We start from the raw sequence: 7982 nt of genomic DNA on the forward strand, positions 1-7982 counted from the left end.
GATCCGGAGAGCCCACAGAACAGATTCAGTGATACCAATGAATATTTTCTAATGATGAGCTCTAATGGTTTGGAATTATTAGGGCTCGAAACTTTTTCAGACATGTCATAACAGATGTGCTGAATAAGTTTACTTTGTTTGCTTGTTTATTGAACCTAGAATTTATAGTGAAACAAGTATCCAGGCTATCGGTTCAAAATATCTCCTTGTTATGAATAGTTCCAAGTTTGTCAAAATATTATTATTATTTTTTTTTTGTACCAAACTTGTCCTAAATTCAAACAGGAAGGTATCAAGCAAATGTATCAATCAACACAACAACCAACAACCATAAATAGATAATTTCTAGGCAAAAGTCCAACCAAGATTCCTTGATTGGAATATATGAGTAAGATCTAGGAGCCAAATACACATGAATTATGTAATGGCCTATCCCATACTCAATTTATGTCTCTTCAACCTAATTATTCAAGGGATGCATGATACATTTTGAATAATTTGATTGATCCTAGCATCTCACCCCATTTCTAGCAAACAAAAATATTTTGTTAAACCTTATAGTTTGTGTGAGATGTTCCCAAGTTGCCCAAATTATTTTCCCAATTTCTCTTGTCATTTTAATTTGTCCTTATTGATCATGATGAAGTCCTAAGGACCTAAGGAGCCAAACACATTCCCAACTCCCTCCTTAAATGACTAAATTCATTCTCCGGAAGGGGTTTGGTGAAAATGTCGGCTAGGTTTGACTTTGACTCCACATATGTGAGCACAATGTCACCCCTAGCTACGTGATCTCTAATGAAGTGATGACGCACTTCAATGTGCTTGGTCCTTGAATGATGGACTGGATTTTTAGTTAGGTTGATCGTGCTAATGTTGTCACATAGCACTTGTACACCCTTATAAGAAAGTCCATAATCCTCTAGGGTGTGTATCATCCACAACAATTGTGATACACTCTCTCCCATGGCAATGTATTCAACCTCGGTCGTGGAGAGAGCAACACAATGTTGCTTCCGACTTGACCAACTAACTAATGATGAACCTAAGAATTGACAACCCCCACTAGTGCTTTTCCGATCTAATTTGCATCCAGCATAATCGGAATCGGTATAGCCTACCAAGTCAAAAGACTCTGTACAAGGGTACCATAGACCTACTCGAATTGTGCCTTTGAGATATCTCAGAATTCTCTTAACTGCAATTAAGTGAGATTCCTTGGCACAGACTTGATACCTAGCGCACATGCCCACAGCAAAGAGTATGTCCGGTCGACTAGCTGTGAGATATAGAAGACTACCAATCATGCTTCTATATTGCGTTAGATCAATTGGTTTTCCACTCTCATCATTGTCAAGGCGAGTGTTTGTCGCCATTGGAGTGGACACTTCCTTAGAGTCACTCATATTGAATTTTCTAAGCATCTCTTGAGTGTATTTTGTCTGATGGACATAAATTCCATCTCGAGTTTGTTTGATTTCAAGTCCGAGGAAGAATGTCAACTCTCCTACTAGACTCATCTCAAACTCACTTTCCATGTGAGAGATAAATTCATTCAAATAGCCCTTGTTATTTGAGCCACAAATTATGTCATCGACATATACTTGGGCTACAAAAATGTTTTCACCATCTCTACGTAGAAATAGTGTTGGGTCTATTTGACCTCTTACAAATCCCTTCTCTAGTAAATATGTTGACAACCTTTCGTACCAAGCTCGTGGTGCTTGTTTAAGCCCATAAAGTGCTTTCTTGAGCTTGTACACGTGGTTTGGAGCTTCGGTATTCACAAACCCCGGTGGTTGTTCAACATAGACTTCTTCTTTAATAAAACCATTTAAGAAGGCAGATTTAACATCCATTTGATAGAGTTTGAAACCTCTATGTGCAGCAAAAGCTAGCATCAAACGAATGGACTCTAATCGGGCCACGGGAGCATAAGTCTCATCATAATCGAGACCTTCGACTTGACTATAGCCCTTGGCTACAAGTCTTGCCTTGTTTCTTATAACTTCTCCCTTTTGATTTAACTTATTTTTGAAGACCCATTTAGTTCCAATAATGGTGGTCTTCTTAGGTCTAGGAACTAAGTCCCACACTTGGCTCCTTTCAAATTGACCTAACTCATCTTGCATAGCTAAGATCCAATCAGGATCGTGCAATGCCTCATCAACTATTTTTGGTTCAATCTCTGAAATCAATGCGACTTCATTAGATTCATTTCTAAAGAATGACCTAGTCCTAACCCCTTGTTGGATGTCTCCCACAATTTGGTCTTGGGGATGACTAGTGGCTATCCTAGATTGTCTTGGTGTTGATGGTGCCTCATGAATGGTCTCACTAGGCACAGGCAAGGACTCAATATCAGGCAAAGGATCAGATTGAGTTCTTTGTTGCCTTTGCTCATCAACATCAGAGTCAACTTCGACTCGTTCTTCATTTTGATCATTCAAACTTAGATTTCTAAGTTCAAATTGAATTTCTCCTACATCCCTTGATTGATCATTTGAGTTGGGGATTTCTTCAAACGCTACATCTGAGGACTCTTCAATCAATTTAGTCCTATTGTTGTAGACTCGATAGGCTTTGCTGGTGAGAGAGTACCCGACCAGTATCCCTTCATCAGCCTTAGCCGTGAACTTCCCAAGATGATCCTTGGTGTTCAAAATAAACACCTTACAACCAAACACCCTAAGATGTTTAATTGTAGGTGGTCTCCCAAACCAAAGTTCATGGGGAGTCTTTCCTAAAAACCTATGTATCATGATTCGGTTTTGCACATAGCAAGCTGTATTCACAGCTTCAGCCCACAAGTAACTCGGTAGTGAGTACTCATTGAGCATGCTTCGTGCAGCCTCTTGTAAGACTCGGTTCTTTCTCTCCACAACCCCATTTTGCTGTGGGGTCCTTGGAGTTGAGAACTCATGTCTATACCCTTTTGCTTGACAAAATTCTAAAAACCTATGGTTTTGAAATTCACCACCATGATCACTTCTAATGGTTTTAATTGTTGTTGATTTTTCATTTTCAGTTCTTCTACAAAAAGAAATAAAAATATCTATGGTTTGATCCTTAGTTTTCAAAAAGAAAGTCCATGTGTATCTAGTAAAATCATCAATAATTACTAAACAATATCTACTACCATTCAATGAAATAACATTGTTACAATCAAACAAGTCCATATGTAATAAGTCTAAGGCAGTAGATGTACTCACAGTGCTTTTACCTTTATGAGGTGTTTTTGTTTGCTTACCCATTTGACATGCATCACATAGTTTGTTCTTTTGGTACTTGATGCTTGGTAAGTCTCGTACTAGTCCTTTGTTGGCCAACTTCCGAATGTTCTTCATGTTTACATGTGCCAACCTTCTATGCCAAAGCCAAGACTCTTCTTCTTTTGACATGAAACACTTAATCAAAGCATTAGTAGCACTTTTAAACGATACTTGATAAATATTATCAACCCTTGTGCCTACTAGTACCGTGTCAAGTGTGTCAATGTGTTTAACCAAACATTGATTTGAATGAAATTCAATTGTGTAACCCGTATCACACAATTGACTGACACTTAGGAGATTAAAAGTTATCCCCTTGACTAGAAGGACATTCTTGATATGGAGACATTCGGATATATGAATGTCTCCAACTCCTACAACCTTAAGGCTACCATTATTACCAAAAGACACATTACCTCTACTTTTGTTTTGAATGGTTGTAAACAGTGATTTGTTCCCGGTCATGTGCTTGGAGCATCCACTATCAACAAACAAAGTTGATAGATGCTCCCCCTCGACCAATGCCTACAAGACACGGAAGATAGAGGTTTTAGGTACCCAAATCTTGGGACCTAATGCTTCTACAACGAAAGACCTAGGAACTCATGCCTTGGTCATACCTTTCCTAGTTCCATGAGCCCTAGAAACATGTAATCTACTATCTTGAGTTCTAGACATTAGAGAAATGAAACTCGACTCCTTGGGTTGATACCCTAGCCCGGCCTTGTTGTAGACTGCCCTTTGGGCATTTAGAATCATGTCTAGAGTCTTAGAGCTAGTTGAGAACTTCTCAAGCATTTTCTTGAGTTTCTCAACCTCACCCTTTAAAGCCTTGTTCTCATCCTCAAGAACTTCTAGATGTAGGTCATCGACCTCATCTTCCCTAAGGGTCCTTAAGGTTTTTACTTCTTCTTTTAACAATTTATTTTCTGTTTTTGACTTTTTAAGCAATGTAGATAAATGAGTGATAGTCTTATAACACTTTTCTATATGAGAAGAGGTTACCTCTTCATCATCCGACGATGATGAAGCCGCGGTTGAGGTGTCGCTCGAATCTCCCTCACTTCCGGAGTCCGAAACCTCCCTTGCCATGAGTGCTAATTGTCGTGTGCTCTTTTCCATCTTCTCTTCTTCCTCCGATGAGCTTGATGAGGACTCATCCCAAGTGGCCTTGAGAGCATTCTTCTTCTTGGCTCTTTCCTCCTTCTTTTTGGCTCGTTCCTCCTTCTTCTTAAGTTTTGGACACTCACTTCGATAGTGTCCCTTTTTGCTGCACTCATAACATGTAACATTAGTTTTGTCAATATTTTGTTCACTAGGTTTACCTTTTCCTTTGTATCTCCTGCTCCTTCTCATGATTCTTCTTACGAAATTCGCCATCTCACTTGATGATGATCCACTTTCATCATCGGATTCTGAGGAAGAGGTGGATGAGGAAATCTCCTTTTCTTTATTCTTTTCCTTCTTCCTTCTTTCATCCTTGCTCTTTGGTCCTGCAAACAAAGCAATACCCTTCTCTTTTTGACCTTTGTTAGCAAACTCATGAAGTTCCATCTCACAGAAAAATTCATCTAATTTAACAATGGAAAGATCCTTGGATACCTTGTAGGCATCTACCATAGATGACCACAAGGCATTCCTAGGAAAAGCTTTTAGAGCATACCTTACTAGATCGCGATTCTCCACTCGTTCGTCCACAGAGTGTAGACCGTTGATGATCTCCTTGAATCTCCCATGAAGTTCACTTACCGTTTCACTGTCCTTCATGGTTAGATTTTGAAGCTGATTCAAGAATAGGTCCCTCTTGGCAATCCGAGAATCTCGAGTTCCCTCTTGGAGCTCGATGAGTTTGTTCCATAGGTCTCTTGCACTCGAGAACGGACCTACCTTGACGAGTTGGTCATTGGCGATTCCACATTGCAAGGTGACCATAGCCTTGGCATCGGCTTGTGCTTTGCGGAGTTGTTCGGTAGACCACCTTGACGAATCAAGTTCCTTACCTTCTTCATCTTTTGGTGGTGTAAAACCCTCCTTGACGGAAAACCACATGGAGATATCGGTCTTGAGGTAATACTCCATGCGGCTTTTCCAGTATTGGAAATCTGCTCCCTCGAAATAGGGTGGACGGTTGGTGCTGAATCCCTCCTTCATGGCCATTGTTTAGCTCTTTGGGTTGTTAAGCCGAAATGAAGAGCACCAGGCTCTGATACCACTTGTTGGATCGAAAAGAATTTAGATATCTCCACAATAGCATGATATTGTCCACTTTGGGCCTAAGCCCTCATGGTTTTGCTCTTGGGCTCTACCCAAAAGGCCTCATACCAATGGAGATATTTTTTTCTCTTATAAACCCATGATCTTTCCCATGTGTTTCCAATATGGGACTATGTTTGTAACCTTGCAACCCCAACAATCCCCCCTCAAACAAAGAACCATAGGCTTCCCACATCCGATCCTCGACCCACCAGGTCTTCCTGCCCCTCGGTCTACCCGACCTACTAGGACTTCCTTGCCTAGCCGCAACTAGGACTTCCTGCCTGGTGTCTGGTCCTCTTGATCCGAACATAGGAGCCCCTACTTTCTTTGTTCGAGGTCAATATTGTACTCAGATGGTTCAATCAGACCATAGCTCTTGTGCATAGTCGGTGGTTAAACCTTCTGTAGTCCGGGCTCTGATATTCGCAACCACGCAGTTATATACTCAGCCCACTCGGTTGGAACAAAATATTCGCAACCACGCAGTTATATATATATATATATATAGCCGGCTAGGCTTACCACACAACAAAACAATACAAGACACCACATCAGCACAATCCAGAATCAAAACCGGAATATACAATAATAAGTACACTTAATACATAAAACTAATAAAACACAAATGAAAATGATATATAACAATCTTTTGATGTGACATGGGAACCAGCAAACATGATACTCCAAGTGACTCCATATACCTCTACCGAATATCTGAAATAAAAATATATCAACAGTGTGAGTTCAACAACTCTGCAGATACCGGATAGACATGCATAATAAGTTATAACTAACAGTAATAATCATGCGATACAATTTCTTGAACAAAGTAGGAAATGCAGACTAAAAAGGGCTGAAGAAACTGTACTCACCAGAACCTCCTATCCAGAAATAAGGGTCGTCAGACTAGATACAAAATGTCACTTGTATGCATGTCAATCATAAGCAACCACCAAAATGCAACATACATAATGCAGCAAACACAAACAATAAATGCAATCCATGCATATGATGCCCCGCCCCATTGCCATTCCTATTCTTCCCCGACTTCTCATCCCTCAAACGTCATATATGCCCTTCTCGTCCACCGATGTACTCTTCCACAACATCTCGTCCTTCAGATGCACCGAGTCTGTCAACTCCTTTCCCATATCATCCTTCTCGGTAGCTACGTATTCCGCTCAACTTCTTGTATTCCTAAGTTCATGCACACTTAGACATAAAGATCAAATATAACATGACCTAACTTAACTTGGTTGAATACATCAAAATTATCCCTGGGTAGTTGCAATCTTTCCCTTTTTGATGTGCATCAACCCAAGTTAAGTTAGGGTTAAACAAAAGGTAATGACATGATAAATGAATTAAGCAATATCGTAATTAGAATAAAATATTGCAAGGAATTAATCAAGTCAATAAAATTACAAAATTCGTATAAAGATAAATGTCTTACTACTCCCCCTTAACTAAAATAACTTGTACTTATTTCTCCTTTTTTGATCACATCAAAAAAAAAAATAGAAAAAATAAATTATTATAAAAATTTATAATATTTTTCTAGGGGTACATAGCAAAAATTATCAGGAAGATAATATTTTTTAGAAATAAATTTCAAAATATTCTATTTTTTCTAATTAATCTTCTATTTCAACAACAATAATTCAGAAATTAGTTATCTATTTCAAAAAATCCTGAAAATTTTTGTCAAATTTAAACAGAGTGATCTATATTACAAAAATTTTTATAGAAAAAAGAATTACTTTAATGAATAAAATTAATTTATTTTTTCATAACAACTAATTTTGTGTAGATAAATCTTAAAAATGTTTTTTCAACTCTAAAAATTCATCTAAAATTTATAGATATGAAAAATAGATTGTCGAATACTAGAAAAATTAAAGCTCAAGAATATCTATTTTCCTAAATTTTTTATATTAAAAATTAACTTTTTAGAAAATAATTTGCAATAATTCAGATAAAATTCAAAAAATATTAAATTTTTTTATTATGATAGAAAACATTTAGTTTTATCACATAAAGACATAATTTTGTAAAAATAAGTCTACATAGTACTTTTTTAGTTTTCAAAATATCATTTTATAAAAAAATAAAAGAAAATATTTTAAGGAAAAATAAAATTTCAAAAATTTTCTATTTGTAGATTAAATCTATCAGATAACATCGAAAAAAAATTCCAACCCAAAATACAAACAGTAGGCATTTAAATAATTTATTTAAACATAGAGAAAAAAATATACTAAAATTTAAATCATGCATGAGATTAACTTTAAATTATACTAGCATGATTTGAGAATCTAATATAAACTATTTACTACTAGATTAATCAAAAATTTTGGTGGAACATAATTTTTAGAGATTTTTCTAATTTTACCCGTATAGTTCCTGATACACCAATTTAGTCATTTGTAGTTTCTAAAATTTAAATTTCGTACC

This window comes from Zingiber officinale, chromosome 4B (assembly GCF_018446385.1).
Source record: "Zingiber officinale cultivar Zhangliang chromosome 4B, Zo_v1.1, whole genome shotgun sequence".
Lineage (NCBI taxonomy): Eukaryota > Viridiplantae > Streptophyta > Magnoliopsida > Zingiberales > Zingiberaceae > Zingiber > Zingiber officinale.